General features: G+C 33.3%; 1 long non-coding RNA gene across 2 annotated transcripts; it reads right to left on the bottom strand.

Annotated features, from left to right (window-relative positions):
• Positions 1-2,458: 2,458 nt before the first annotated feature.
• On the bottom strand, positions 2,459-7,537 carry LOC142550870 (uncharacterized). 2 transcript variants are annotated; one of them, XR_012821439.1, is made up of 4 exons: positions 7,476-7,537; positions 3,074-3,318; positions 2,719-2,920; positions 2,459-2,632 (listed from the first exon to the last, which is right to left on the bottom strand). It is a non-coding gene; the product is annotated as an uncharacterized LOC142550870 (long non-coding RNA). The 2 variants fall into 2 exon arrangements; XR_012821438.1 differs by having other exon boundaries at positions 2,459-2,920.
• Positions 7,538-16,559: the final 9,022 nt, after the last annotated feature.

Here is a 16,559-nt window from a genome sequence, read left to right as displayed (position 1 = left end):
AAGGAATCTTTCGAATATCATATACAAGTAATATATTCAACATTGGGATTATTAAGTTACTTAAAAATACATTTAAATTTTATACTGGTATTCTTTTATTGAAAATAGATAAATCATCTAGTTCTTAAGGTATGGTTTTTCATAAAGGTAAGATTTCTTAATGTACGGTTTGATATAAAGGTAAGACTTCGCATCATTGTCTCATCCAACATTTGCTCGAGTTCAACAACAATTGGAATTCAAGATAGTTAAGTTATTTTTTAATTAACTTTATTATAGATCTTTTGTAGGATCGAACATTTACATTTTTTACAATTGTCACGATATAACTTCAATCTTTTAAAACTACAACAACACAAGCATATTGTGTCGACCACTCTAGTACCATAGATAATTATCGCATTCAGACAATTCACCTTTCAATAATTAGCAATACATGAGAATGAAAACAAGAATTTAGCTTTGATGCAAATTGAATGATCGAACAATTGCTGCTTTACAAGGTCACAGTGGAAAAACTCAAGTTTAAACGTGACACACTATAAGAAAAACGCTAAAAGACAACAACTGATGTTGTAGCCACTGTTGTTAAAAACCCGACAAATGAGAACATATAAAAACTGTTGTCTTAGGTAACAAAGACAACGATTTTGCAACGTTTTAAAAACGTTGTTATGTGAGTTACTATAACGTTATTGCAACAAATTAAAAACCCTATTTTTTTCAAGTTACAACAACAGTTTAATAACAGATAAAAATGTTGTTTTCTGTAGTTTACAACAACATTTACGCAACGAATAAAAATTGTTGTAATAAGCAGAAGGCAAAATTTTAAGAATAGGTAAATACCAATCTCTTTGGACTTCTTTACAAATTAGTTTTGCATCATTTTATAACCGTTGTCGTTAATTTCTTCACATATTTGAAAAACCGTTTTCTTTGGCGAAAATTGATTTTACAAACCATTTTCTATTATATATATATACACACACAATGAACTATTTAATAAATAATTATATAAAAACACCAATTCAAAATTCCTGAAATTACAACTAATAAAAACTAAAAGACATACAATCATCCTCAAACAATTAAACCCAAAAGTAAAACAAAAATGATGCCCACATAAACGTGCCATAATCCAGAATATTTTGATCCATAGACGTGTTCCAAGCTTTCTTTCTTCATCGATCAAATCTGCCAAGTGTTTATCATTTCTAACATATCCTGCTTTCCAAAACAAAAACCATGGCTATATTTTTCGAATATTTAGCTAAGCTAAAAAAAAAAAACACCAGAATTACCATGCATCAAAGTTACGATGGAGAGATAACTGAAAATAACTTGAACAAAATCCAGTTCCAAAATTTTATCACCGTTAACATCAATTTAACTGTGAGGGCACGTGATTACCATGTAATGACCAAATAACCATTATTTATTAGCGTAGCGAAAACAAATTAAAAATTTTCTGTTTGATCCTCCAGAAATTTCGGCATGACCACCCCGTAAATAAGACATCCCGAAAAAATCAAAACAACATAACAACTGTATACTCGAAAATAAAGTCCATCGATTCAAACAGAAAACAAATAGCATGCGGAGCCGGCCAAGCTCGATCACTCCAAATAAAATCTATCAATCAATTATAACACCATACAAATACAAGGTTAATCATTTTAGTAAAGCGAGGACGAATACGAAGTAGTTGATATAGCAGCCCATTGTGCAGTCACGCAGGCGCGGGCCTGGGCTCGGGGCGTGACAACTATTCACTAAAGATATCAAAACATCCAAATCACAAGATTAACACTTTTGACTAGAAAATAAACACTCCTTCGGACAAGGAAAACTGGAAAAACAATTGAATTGAAAGTTTTCACCCCATTAAATATTTTCTTAGACGTTCTTGCTCTTGCCTACATATAATAAAGTAGAGATATCAAATAATTGTGAAATGAAAAGGGAAACATAGAATTAAATAGGGAAACATTCTATATCTACTCAAAAATATGATCTTGTATACATTCTGCCAACTCAGAACACACCTCATCGATTTCTTCTCGAGAGTACTCTGATTTTGTGAACCGTGAACACACTAACAAATTATGTTACTAAAAAAAATCATTACTGACTTCGCAAAATATTAAAATTGATCATGTAATTATTTTAAAGAAGTAATATAATATTACTATTGATCGTAGTGAATATCTCTCAATAGTTGCAATTCTTCAATAATTTGTCTCATAAATCTCATCACATAATAAGCACATTGTTTTGCATCTGGTTGTCGAGGAGCTTATGGTAAATAGAAACAAATTGTTAATTAAAAATATACGCATTAAATTTGTTGTTAAACATAATTATACATACCTTTACCACTTCTCACAAAACATTTTTTCTATCTTTCCTTCCTTTGTTTGAATAAAACAATCTCAAGGCCTTTCATACATTAATAATAATTGATATATGACTTTATTTTTGACTAAATTAAATTTTTAATTAAAAAAGAATATTAAATCACATTTCCACTACATATTTACAGTCCTCATCGTAAATGCGATGATATAGGGAATCCAACAAATAAATAACCTCATCATAAGGTTCAATGACAGTGAGAATCCTATGAGAACTACGCACAAACGCATAATCAGTGCATAAAATTCAATAAATTGTCGAAATGAAGCAATTGAAAATAAAATTCCAATTCTTACTCACCCGACAATACACGACACAAAAACTAATTGATCAACTGATGCATCACTGAGCCTATATGCTAAAACACTTGCATTTTGGTTCAACCTTTCAAGCTTACCTGTTTTGTCCTGTATATTTTTTGACACATATGGAATGCTATGTGGATTCAAAAATCTGAATTTCTCCGTCTTTTTATCTTTCAACAGTTTTTTTGTAAAGATGTCTTCCATTTCAAACATAATTAGCATACTAAACAATAATGTGAACAAGACAAAATGGCGACGCATAATTTTCTGTTATAACAAATCAGACTCCGGGTTCATTATAATGGCAGTCAAAAATAATTTGCTGATATAACTGAAATCAAATCACTTACCATATGTAGCCAACTACACAATTGGCTGAAATTGGCTTCAAATGATACAAAAGAATGATGTCCTCAAGGTGCACAATAGGTTTATAATCATCATCAAATACATCATGATCTAACATAATTGATATGTATCTTCTTTCATCAAGAGCACATTTACTATAACAATACATCATATGTAATGATCTTGAGACACTTGTTGACAAATGATGTTTCTTTATTGAATGTTCAAGTTTCTTCCTTTTGGCCTTCTAATAATTGCAAATGTGAACATGTTAGATAAAATGAATAAGAATTTTTTTTGACAATTTAACTTGGAATCTAATATTACATGTACCTCATTTGGCTTCACTGTCAAGTATTCTGGCCAAGCCAAAAGTGTTCATATGGCATCACCAACAGTTTCATATTCACTAGGAATTGGAACTGACAAAGGTGTTGATTTGTCCATGGATTCATCAATGGAGACCCATATGCAATTATGGAGTAACGGAACACCATTAATCAATTTATCTTGTCCATTGACATAAACAACTGTACCATATGCAACAATAATTCTGCTACTTTCCAAAGTCAATGCAACTTGTTTACCGTAAAATAAAAGTAGGCATGTCAATAAATTTTACTTACTCTATGTTACATTATTATTACTTTAATTACAACTACTGTTATACCTGTAAAACATCAAATTTGCTAACAATATGCATCTAACGTCCCGAAAATTTGAAGGTCTACGTGAACCATATGCATGCAAGTTATCAAATTTCTTATGTATTTTAATTAAATTGTTCTAATTACATCTAGTAAATATGATAGGCATGTTTACATGTTCAAAATCTCATTTTCAACTAGAATGAATAAACTGTGTTTTTAAAGTTATTTGAGATGCGATCGAGGAACGGAGACCGGAGACCATATGAGGGAAAAATATTTTTATTAAATAATTATTTTAATTGTTTAATGTATGATATATTTTAACTGATATTTTTGAAAATGGAAACTTTTGAGGTGTTTTTACACGCCGAAACATATTTTTAAACGATATTTCATTTTTGAGAACTCGGCTAATATTTTCACAAAATTTCCTAAACGAAATATTTTAAATATAACTAATAGGCTTAATGAGCCTATTATACTAGGTTAATGGGGCTAAACTTGTATTATGAATTTTAATTAAAATAAAAGGCCCTAAAACCTATCCCAAACATTCAAAACTCACGTCCCAATCCTCCCAAAACATATGGATCCACACGCCACACACAAAATTTTGGAAGGAAACTCACGAAAAGCTTGAAGAAAAATCAGCAAGGTGCATCCCATGTCTCTCCACCAACGTCCCTCGCATCGCCAAGCCGTTTTTCGTGCATAATACACGCAAAGGCACGCGTTAAATTTTTTTTTTCCTCTCATCTATTGCACCATATTATGGAGTTAATATATGTTTGCATGAAAAACATGTTGCCTTGCATTTATTTTCGTTTTTATGTCATTCATGCTAAGTCAAAAACTCATGATTTCATGATCCAAAACTTGTGTTAATGATGTATGAAGGGGCTGCCAACCTAGGGCTATGGGAAGGGGAGATTTTAACAGGGTTTAAGGGCCTAGACAAGCTAATGCAAGGGCTGGACATGAAGGATGAAGGAGTTGCTCGAAAATAGGACTCTTGTGGGACTAGGACTATTCGGCTAGGAGTCCTTGTGGGTTACGGTTTCTAGCTGTTGTAGAACATGATTAGGAGAGCCAAGAGGGCTGCTGGAGGGTCTTAAGGTTACGGCACGAGGGCTGGATCGAAGGGCAAGGTCGATGTGCATGCACTTGGACAGGTTTGGGGTAACGGGTGCATGCGTTTGGACGGGATTGAGGGGCTGAGGGTTTAGGCTTCTCAAGATAGGTCCAGTAGGGTTCATAGGGGTCTAGTATGGTCCTAAGGTGGTCGACCAGGGGTTGGTCGGGTTGCTTGAGGGGTAGGGTCGAAACTTCCATGGTTAGGAGGGCTAGGGTTTTCGAAAATAGGGCAAGGGTTCAGTAGCTGTTCTAGGCTTGTTCATAGGTCTTGATTGGCTGTATTTGGGTTTAATATGATTTATTTAGGTGTTACTAAGCTTTGGTTCAAGTTTGGTTAAGTTTCGAGTCAATACGAGTCAAAACCGGGATGTACGTCTAAGCTTTAAAAACGATTTGGGAAATTAGTTGAGTGGCATAAGTTTACATCTAAGGAATATTTATGGAGTGTTTTAAGGTTATATGTTAAGTTTGGAATGATTTAGGACGTCGTTTCGAGGTCCAAGGATAAATACGAAAAGTTATGCTTCTCGGGGTAAAACGATTATTTTACACCTGAAAAATGTTAGACGTCTTGGAAGTGCCCCAAATGCTGCAAATAATGTTAAAATGTTTATTTTAAATTTTTGTGAATTTTTATGATGAAACGTTGACGCTAAAAGACGTGTTGCATACCTGGTTTAAAAGAAAAATGATTCATATATATATGCATGAATTTTTATAAGTGATGAAAATATGACACATTGGAGGAGGTGAAGTTATTGTGACTAATACGATGATATGATTGGAGATAACATGAGGAAAAAGGGCCCAGAGGGAATCCGTTTACGGGAGAAGGCCCCAGAGGGAGCCCGACGATCGTATTTCCATTGACATGATATGATGATATGATAGGGCAAAGCTCAGTTAACGGGTGAGAGTGTCGCTGATGTCCCTGCCGCCCAATACTGTTGTTACACGTAGATTGACTCATTGACCTTCAGCTGATACGAAAGTCATAATTAACGACACAAATTCAATAAAAGAGAAACATATACGTATATGATGAAAAGGAAAATGTTTACGATGAAAGGAAAAATGTTTATGTTTATGCATGTTCATGAAAAGATGTTTTAAGTAAAATTATTTTCTCTCTTGCATGTAGATGTATATGTATTACTTGTTATCATGGTTAAGGTTTGCTGAGTCAATAGACTCACTAGGTGTGATCGATGCATGTGAGCATGAGTTTGATGTTAATGGGGGCCTTGATGGTTGATCTTGCTTGACTGAAGGTGCACACAACCTGAGGACCGGTGCTAGTTTTTCCGCACTTATGTTTATGACTTATGCTAATGATTTAAGTTATTTAAAAGATTTTATGACTTATGATGTCTTTGAGAGGTTATGAGAGGATGTTCGAGTTAAATTATTTTTGAAATAATGTTAGTTTAGGTTGGTAGACGTTTTACGATTTCATGCGTTGAATTACATTCTTTTAGATTTTCAAATAATAATTGGTTGATTTATTTAAAATGATGCAAAACTATTTTAAAAATATATATATGTATATACATAGTAATTCCGGCAGAATGAATTAAAACGGTAAAAAAAACATTTTCTAGTATATTTTAAAGAAAAACGAGTAGTTAACGTTTCACTGCAGCTCAACATCATCATTTTTCACGTCGCTTTCATTCATTGGCAGTGTTCTAAATGGTGGTCAAGGCGGCCACCTAGGCGGTAGGCGGACCTCGACCGCACCGCCTACACATGAGGCGGGTGTTTTAGGCGGCCCAAGCTATACGGCATTGGGGAGGCGGGTCGAGGCGGCGAGCAGGCGGGCGAGGCGGGCAGTCAAGATTTTTAAGTTGTAGTCAATAATTTTAAAAAACTAGTCAACAATTTTAAAAACCTAGTCAAAGTCAACTAATTTTAAATATCAATACCCTATCACACCTCATTTTCTTTATTTTATTTTTTGTTTTCACTCTTAACTCTCAAGTCTCAACCACCAAACATTAGTTATGTTTAGTCTACTACTTATTCTAATGATGGATAATTGATTGAAACTTTGAAATTTAAATTTAGTTTTTGGTAAAAGTAATTATATTACTTTATTAGCATAATAGCATTAATATGATGATGAATCTCTATTCATTGCACATTATTTAGATGATATTATATTGTATGAAGCTTCTTTGTGCTTAAACATTATTTGATTGTACATCATAAAAAATGATGACTATTTGTGATTACATGCACCACTTTAGTACACAATTGCTTCAAGTTTTTTTTATACGTGCATCTTGTTATGAAATTTTCTTCTCTGCTTTCATCAACTCCCTTTTATGCTCAATGATTACATCTTTCGCAACATTAGAACCCTTCCATTTTCTACCAACATTGAAATAGATCGTTGGAGTGATATGACCTCCAATACCTCTCACACGCCCAACATGCTCTTCAGTTTCAAGTGCTTTTGTAAATATACCATCTTTTGTCCCTTCCATTTTTAGCTTACTCTCCCATTTTTCTTGTAAATAAGCATCCTGTAATGCACATTGAAAACATTTTTTTAATTGCAAATAGTACAATTTCAATAAAATTATTGGTTATGACTTTTTTTTTTCATTTTGCTTACAATCTTATCTATTTTTTTCGTCAAATCTTCGACTTCAAAGCTCCCTTCTTTGTAGAGTCGTCTTTTTTTTTTCTCTCCAAATAATAGCTCTATTGATCTCATCATCATCACATAGTTCAGAAGCCTACAATAAGAACAATCCAGCAAATAGAACAAATTATTTAATGTGAATAATTTGGAGTGTTCATATGGAAATATACTAAAAAATTACTTCCTATTTCTTCGGCAAATCGTGCATATCCTTTACGTGCAAGCCTATGAGGGTATATATTCTGTTTTCTTCTCTATTTTTTTTGATCATTTAGTTTTTAGTTATTTCAGAAATTCCACAATCAAATTTCAATATAAATAATGAATTATGGTAGACTAATTTTGAAAGAATAAATTTAAAATCTTACAATAAAGTCGCCTGGCATGAGACTAATGACCAAAGAACTCCAATCATCTTTGTAATTCTATAGCCTGTAGGTGGCTCATTCAACTCTTCTGGCTTGTCAAGATTGCTAAAAATGAATGTTCGAGTGAGATGAGTTTTGTATTGACACAACTTCTTGTTTGCTGATTTCAAACAGCCCTTCTTCCATGTTGTGTCAACCTAGTACGCCAACCATAAATAAAAAAGTTCAAAAGATAAATTAATAACATTAAATATATCATATAATCTAAATATTATAGCTATAAAAACATGATAACTTACTTACATTAACCGATTCTCATATCAATTCTTTAACATCACTTGGAACCCGCTTCCAATTTTTGTAACTAATCTTAACCTTTTCTCGAGAAAGTACGCCAATATAACTTTGCATTTCAACAGCAGCTTTTCCTATTGGCTGTCCCAGTTTATTGAATGTAACATCCTTTCTAATTCCTTGAACCCTTTGTCTAGCAAGATTATCCATATGTGTCCGACCTCTAGAAGTTCTTGTGGTTTCAGTATCTGTAGATTCCAAATTTGTGTTGCATTCCAAGCTCTCTCCCGTGCCAGCAGACGTAATTTTTTCTTTACCCTTCCCAATACTAGTATGTTGTCTTAATCTCTTACCATTTCCAACCATGTCATCACCATGAGAACCTATTTTAAGCTTGGTATTGGATGCCATAAAGTCCACAAGTCTGTTGATAAAAAAATTATGTAGTTAACAAATGATATATACAACAAAATTTATGGGCATAATTTACATGCAGAATTTTGAAAAATAATATGCTTACTATGGAACCATGTCGTCACCCTTTATGTATTCAAAATATTCCCTACTTGGAGTTGCAAGTACAACACTCCATAAAGGATCTTCGGGATATTCAATGTAAAATACTTGCTTTTTTTGTCTAGCCAAGATGAAAAAGTCAGATTTAAATCCAATTCTATTGAGGTTTACCAACGTGAACCCAAGATCATCTATGGTAATACCACTATTATTCTCCACCAACTTACATTTAAACATTGGAATTTGAAATTTGTGGTAATCAAGTAACCATATTTCCTCTATAACTCCATAAAAAACCATATCTGATAATACGATTTTTATCGTTTGCCCTAGCAACTTGCATTGTCTTTGCGACTAAGCTAACTCCAGAGTTTTGTACAACTCGTATATCATCACTCTCTTTTGTTGCATAAGTAACCCCATCAATAGAATAACTAAAGTACTTTAAGACTTGCTTGCTAGGTTCGCGCGCTATCAATTTCATTCTTTCTGATACTTGATGTGTTGAAAGGTCAACTACATGTGCAACCTATACTTTTGTATGTAATAAATTATTTGTCATGCATAAATCCAACCGAAAAATGTATGCAAATATGTAATACTAAATGAACTTACACGATCACGCAACAAAACAATTAACGTTTGGTTATGCTCATCTTGTAACCACTTCTTGGACTTAGCTAGGGATGTAATCGAGTCGAGTCGAGCCGAACTCTTGAATGTTTGAGCTTGGCTTGTTTATAATCGAGCCGAGCTCGAGCTTTATTTAACAAATATATTCATGGCTCACGAACTTATTCAAACTTTTATCGAACCTAAACAAGCTCAATAAATATGAATTATACATTTAAATATTCATTAAATTCATTAAAAGATAAATTATACATTTAGAAAAAATATAATATTCTTATTAAAATCTGTCAATTTATTATAATAAATAAATTTAATAGATTTTTCTATATACTTCATAATTAATATGTTAAATCAATAAATTAAATATCAAAATTATTATTTTTCATCTAAGATATTACTTATGAATTTACTAACGAACATGTTCACGAGCTAATGAGCCGAATATTGTAGAGCTTGAACTTGGTTCGTTTATCTTAACGAGCCTCATTAAATGAGCTCAAACGAACTTTTATCGAATCAAGCTTCGAATAGCTCACAAATGGTTTGGTTCATTTACATCCCTAGACTTAGCCCTATGAGAAAATCTTGCATTCAAATACTTCATGTGTTCCCTAATGAAATTATTATTAAAAATAAATAAACAAATAGAATGTAAGCAAAACAAATAGAATGTAAGCAAAGCACATGAAAGTATTATTAATTTGGAGAAATTACTTGATATAAATATCAATCTCAACATCATTTGCTGATACATAACAATGTGCTTGCTGCAACTCATCGTGACAAACAGAATGCATTACTGCACCGATAAAGGCTTCGTAAGTTCTATTTGTCGATTACTTGATGGGATCCTAATTGTGTGCATACTAGATAGATATTCTGAGCAAAATTCAATAGCCTCTTCAACAATATAATATTCATCTATACAACCTTGAGGTCCATTGCGATTTCGCACATAACCTTTCAAAATCTTTGTAGGATCGAGCGCTTGCCATTTTACCAAAAGCTACAGCTGTTGGTAATGGTGCAACTCAAATATTTTAAACCGCACATCAGCTCAAGCACCACTGTTTCTTCATGCAAGGACAATTATTGCACCCAACAATATCCCTCCCAATAATTACATTCCTTGCAATCAATGGGAATCGAACCTGTGACCTTGACTCTGATACCAATTGTAGGACCGAACACTTGCCGCTTTATTAAAAGCTACAGCTGGTGGTAATGGTGCAAGTCAAATCTTTTAAAGCACACAGCAACTCAAGCACCACGGTTTGATCGCTTTTCCTGCAAGGACAAATATTGTACCAAACAATCTTCATGTATATTTCAAACTGGTACATGTACCTATACCAAACCGGTCCACACAATTTCACCTCTCGCACAAGATGAATAGTCTGATGAATCATTATATGAAAAAATGAAGTTGGAAAATACTTTTCAAGTAAACAAAATATCGTCACAATCTATCTTTGCATTCATCCAACTTTGACACATTTATCACTTTTTTACATAACACATTGAAGAAGAAACACAATCGAGTGATAGTGTCTCTGACATGTTTGGGCAAGACACCACGGATGGCCACTGGAAGCAATTGTTGTATAAAAGTGTGGTAATCGTGTGACTTAAGTCCAACAAGTCTCAGTTCCTTCATCGATACAAGGTTTCTAACATTGGATGTGTTACATGCAGTGAATTGTATTCCAACCAAAGTACTCAAAATCATTCTTTTCTCATCCTTAATAAGTGTATAACAGGTTGCTGGAAAATACGTTATCTTCTTCCCCATATTTGGTGCCAAATCTTTCTGTCCGCACATTCATTTCCACAAGGTCTAATCTCGCTGCTACTCCATCATTTGTTTTTATAGGAATGTCAAGTAACGTACCAATGAGACTTTCACATACATTGTTTTCAATGTGCATCACATCAAGAACATGTGGAACATGTAGATGTTCCCAATACTCAAGTTCAAAGAATATTGATTTCTTTTTCCAGCAGGATTTGACATCTTATTTCTTCGACTTAATCTTCCCAATACTTTTTCCCCAGTGACAATCTTTCAACTATTTCCAAAACTTCATGGCTACTCGATGGTTTTGGTGTGGGGTTGAACTCTTGATTCCCGTTAGATACATTTCTTTACCTTCGATAAGGATGAGTTGCGGGTATAAACCTTTTATATTCTGTATATGACATTTTCCTATTATGATTCGATCTTGTCGAATAGGTTTCTTCACCACAAATAGGACATGCATCATATCCTTTCCAAAACGTCCTGACAGGTTCCCATATGCAGGAATATTTTTGATCGTCCATAGTAATACATCTCTAAGTGAGAAAGTTTCTTGTTGATATGCATCATATGCTTCAACTCATGTATCTCATAAGCATTTTAAGTCATCAATCAGAGGTGCTAAGTAAACATCAATATCATTTTTCGGTTATTTGGGACTAGAAAATCAACAAAGTGAGCATCATAAATTTTCACTTCATACACAACCATTGAGGAAGATTGTATGTGATCATTAAAACTGGCCAAAAAACTATATGCAGAACTCATCAAACCATGGTGATTGATCCCGTCAACTGATATGACCAATCTAAGATTTCTTCACTCATCAGCAAACCTAAGCCACTTGCGATCAACTAATTTCCAAGATGGCGCATCGGCTGGATGACGTAAGTAGCCATCAAGAAGTCTTTTATCAGCATGCCAAGTCAAATCCTTCGATATCTCCTTATTCTGAAATGTTCTTTGAAATCTAGGAATAGGTGGGAAGTACCACATGACCTTTTCAGACACTCCTTCCCTTATCTTATTTTTTTGGCCCAACTTCCACCTTGAATTCCTACAAGTAGGGCAAGTGATCAAATTGGCATATCCCTTTCGGTATAAGATACAATCATTAGGGCAAACATGAATTTTCACGTAATTCATCCCTAATGTACACATGATTTTCTTTGCATTGTATAAAGATAAAGCAATTCATTGTCATCTGGAAGAATTTCTCCTAACAAACTGGGAAGGTCATTGAAACTTTTATCACTCCAATCATATTTTGCCTTCAAGTTGAATAATTCCACAAGTGCAGATAACTTCGTAAATTTACTAGGTTTTTCTGCATCTTCAAGTAGCTTATTGAATTGGGTTGGATTCCTAGCATAACTATCATATGCATCATGTACCATCTCTATCGGTTCCTCATCAAAAGATTTTTGTCCATCTTGCCCTACTCGATCACTAGCATTCATTGAGTTCCCTATCATAAATCTTTCGCGATGCCATATCCATGTGATATGTCAGATCTATACTATTACAATACATATGTGCCCTTATAGTTTCTACATGTTTCTTCTTTATATTACCACATTTTTGTACATGGGTAAGATATTGTGTCAAGATCGTTTGCGTTTTTCATTGCAAATTGCAAGAAAGACTCTACTCCATACGCATATTCACATGATAGTCTATCCTTTGACATATATTCTTTGTCCATTCTTGGTAAAACTAATTAACCAACAATGTGCCAACACCTTCAAAACAGTTGTAAATAATAAAACAAAAGCTTACCACAAACACAAGTAAGAAATAGTAACAAAACAGTCAAAATGGTGGCAGTTGAATGAAATGAAAGGAATACTTAAGTTTACTTTATATAGACGAATTCCACAGAATAATTTACTGAAAAACTTGAGTTTCCAAGTGTATTAGTTGAACAAAATGAAAGGAATACTTAAGTCAGTGTTCATTCATTCTATTACATGAATGTATTATGAGTGGTAGGATTGTGTGTCTCCATCACAGACATACTCAACTACATGAAATCACAAATGCCCCATAGCTTCATAGTGTATGGAATTTTGACAAAATTCCAACTACTAAAATGGAACACGACATTCGAAAAATGGAACACACACTCTTGAATTCCGAAAGTAGTAAAATGGAACGCACCGTTCTAGATGGAAAAAATCGCATTAACCACTTTTTTGCTCGAACAATTAGCATTGAAATATTATCGTCTCGATTATTTACAGTTTATCCAATCAATTTTACCATGGCGGAATTAACTAAGATTTTTAATAAATTACTATTGTTCATTTCTATACCTTAACAAAAAATTAATTAAATTATGGTTATAAATGAGGAATAAACTAAGAATAATAATATGGATAATACAAATAGTACTATGAAACAACATGATGGATCGGTTCGGGCATCTGTGAGGGTGCTTCAAACACAGTATTCTCAATGAGATGCAATACCTCTTGTTCTAAGAATGTATATACCAATGAATTAGATCGAGTGTGGTTTGAAACCAAGAGAAAAACACTCAAAGTAATCATTCGTTAAGAAAAACTGAAGTATTTTAAAAAGACTTTTGGCTTGTGTAAACTGATCGACTGAAATACAGGGATCAGTTCTGGCTTCTATCAGTTCAGCTATGGACTTAACTGAATTGATATCAGCTGCACTAATCAAATCAGTTTAAAACATAGTTAAACAGTTAATACACAAGATATGTTTATGAATGTTCGGAGACTTCAACTGCTCCTACGTCACTCTTCTACCACCTCGGGTATGATCCACTTGAAGACTTTGTTTTATACAACACCTTGTACAAACCCACCCAGCTTAGGACTTACCCACTGCTTAACTGAACTCATATTCTAGACTGAAGGCATCACTTTTCAGCCAAAACTTGTTTAACGTCTGTGTGTCAAAGACTACATACACAAGTTTTACGTCATTGGGCAAGACGAAATTTGAGTGATGGTGTGTATGTGTGTGTGAGATTTGGTGTTCTAAAAAGAACCCGAAAGGTGTTCTCACACACTGATGGAAATAAGCTTCTACACTAAGCTGATATAACTCGAAGTGTTGCCTCGACTGGGCTGATTGCTTCTTTGTAAGCTGATATGCAATAAGCGTACCCTTTCTTTTCTCTCTTGTTTATCACCTCTCATTATTTTCTTTATTGATGGTCTTGGTTTGTGTTTATAGCAGTAATGCGACCATACATCAAGACTCATCACATGTGATCGTTGCAACTTGAATGCGGTCCTTGAAATTCGTGTCTTGACTTTTCTGACACCCATTCTGATTATGGAACATATTGTATTTAATATCTACTGCAACGTTCATTATTGTACTATTGATAGTACAAATGCTTTTGTACCTTTGTGCACAACTGGATCCCATATAATAAGCTTGTCGAGTTCTGCAACTGATTGGTTCTAACTGATGCTCTGAACTTTTGTTCGTTAAACTGATCTTCAGTTGAGCTGGTGATATCAGTTGACTCGTCATCTGAACTGATTTCACTGATTCAGTTGAACTGGTAAGTTGCGCTCTTCATTAGTGGAACACTTCATCAGCTGGCCGGGCTTCTGAAGGTCTTCTGCTGAATCTCCTATCAACTGGACAATCAATTGAACTGCTTTTGATACTTCAGTTGTACTGGTTCAGTTCGATCAATCAGTTGACATTTTAATTTTGCTTCTCGATAGCTTCAGTTACGTTCAGCTAACTGCACACTTAGGTAAAATCATTAGTAACAAAATAAAAAGTTTTCTTAACATCAAAATCAAGTAAGATTGCGAACATGAAATGTTCCAACACAACAACACCAACAAAAATAATAATATCAGAAATATTAAAAATAACCATATTAACAAATTGAACACTAATAATATTTGTATCTATTCGGGAAAGTTGTAAATATATTCATAAATTCCAACGCCAAAGAGAACCAATGATTCTGGAAATCGAAAAATAAAAACAGACCGTGTTTCGACAAAAATAGATTAATTTAATTAATCAGGAAACACACAGATCTCCAATAAAACCAGATATCTGCCACAAAAGTCCATAATACACAGAAATGTGACATCCATTTTTTAGATCAATCGACAATTAACCAGACGTGATAAAGAGAACAAGCAATAATCGAAAGAAGACGAGGAAAAAAACCAAAAGATACTTGGACAGAAACAAGAACCCATATGAAGATGGTGGGGAGAATCACGAACGGATGCTCAATGGGTACCCATCAATTGGCTTCTTCGCGGGCGGGAAGTGACTAAGAACAGGAAGTGACCTAGAACGAGCTGGAAGAATACATCTGAATCAATTTATAGTCTTGGTTCGAACAAGCTTCAACAACTAGAAATACTTAGGCCATCTCAAATCTTGCCCCAAAATGGTGTTAATGTGCAAGAAATTCCATCCAATGGGGCTGTGCTATTTTAAATATTTAATAATAAAAATTAAAGAATAATAATTATTTATTTTTTAAATATTAATTAATTTATTTAAGTTAATTTTTAATAATTAAGGAATAATTTGATTTAATGATTTATAAATAATATAATTACATATAAATGCAAAAATTAATATAACAATATAATTCATAACTAAATTGAAACACATCATTGAAATACAAATGCAATTTTAAACACATAATTCAAATACAATAAATTCATATATGTAATATAAACAATATCCATAATTTAAAATTTATTAAATAAAATATAATAATTAATATATGTAAAATAAAATGAATATTTCGATAATATTCTTTTTGGTGTAAGATTTGAACTAAATGAGTTGGAGATGGATTATGTATTTGATGCAGAAATCGCACTATTTTAGTGTAAAATTTACACCAAAATAGATTTTGCGGTTAGAGATGACCTTAGAAATTGCGACTACAGAACCTGCACAACTTTGAGTAGCGACGAGGCTTTGATAGCGATTTTGAGCTTGAATATTTGGGCTTCCGGAGATCAAAGCTCTAGTTCGAAGGTTATCACGTATGGCGGTCGTCGGGTTGTTTTTGGTGGTGAACGATGGCGCTGGCATGAAATCAAAGAAGAATCGATTTGGGGAAGGGAAATAAAATTTGGGAATTGAGCTTCTCTTTCTTTCTTCACTTTGTTTAAGAAATGATTTGGGTTTTAGCACGTAAGAAACAACGGTTTTCTCCAAAATCAACAGTTTGATTAAAAACATTCTCTTTTAATCGATGTGTATGAACAATTTCTTTGTGGTGATGTTTCATAATATCTATCAAATCTTTTAATAACATAATAATATATTATGCATAAATATAAATTTTGTACTTCATATACAAAATTATAATAACATCTTAAAAAAAAACAAAAAAAAATTTATAATAACAGCAAAATATGTTTCAATATATCATCTATTAATATATTAAAAACGATGAGCTTGACG

The sequence above is a fragment of the Primulina tabacum genome, chromosome 7 (genome assembly GCF_025594145.1).
Source record: "Primulina tabacum isolate GXHZ01 chromosome 7, ASM2559414v2, whole genome shotgun sequence".
NCBI lineage: Eukaryota > Viridiplantae > Streptophyta > Magnoliopsida > Lamiales > Gesneriaceae > Primulina > Primulina tabacum.
Note: the sequence above shows the minus strand (reverse complement) of the source record. Positions and strands in the feature narration are given on the sequence as shown.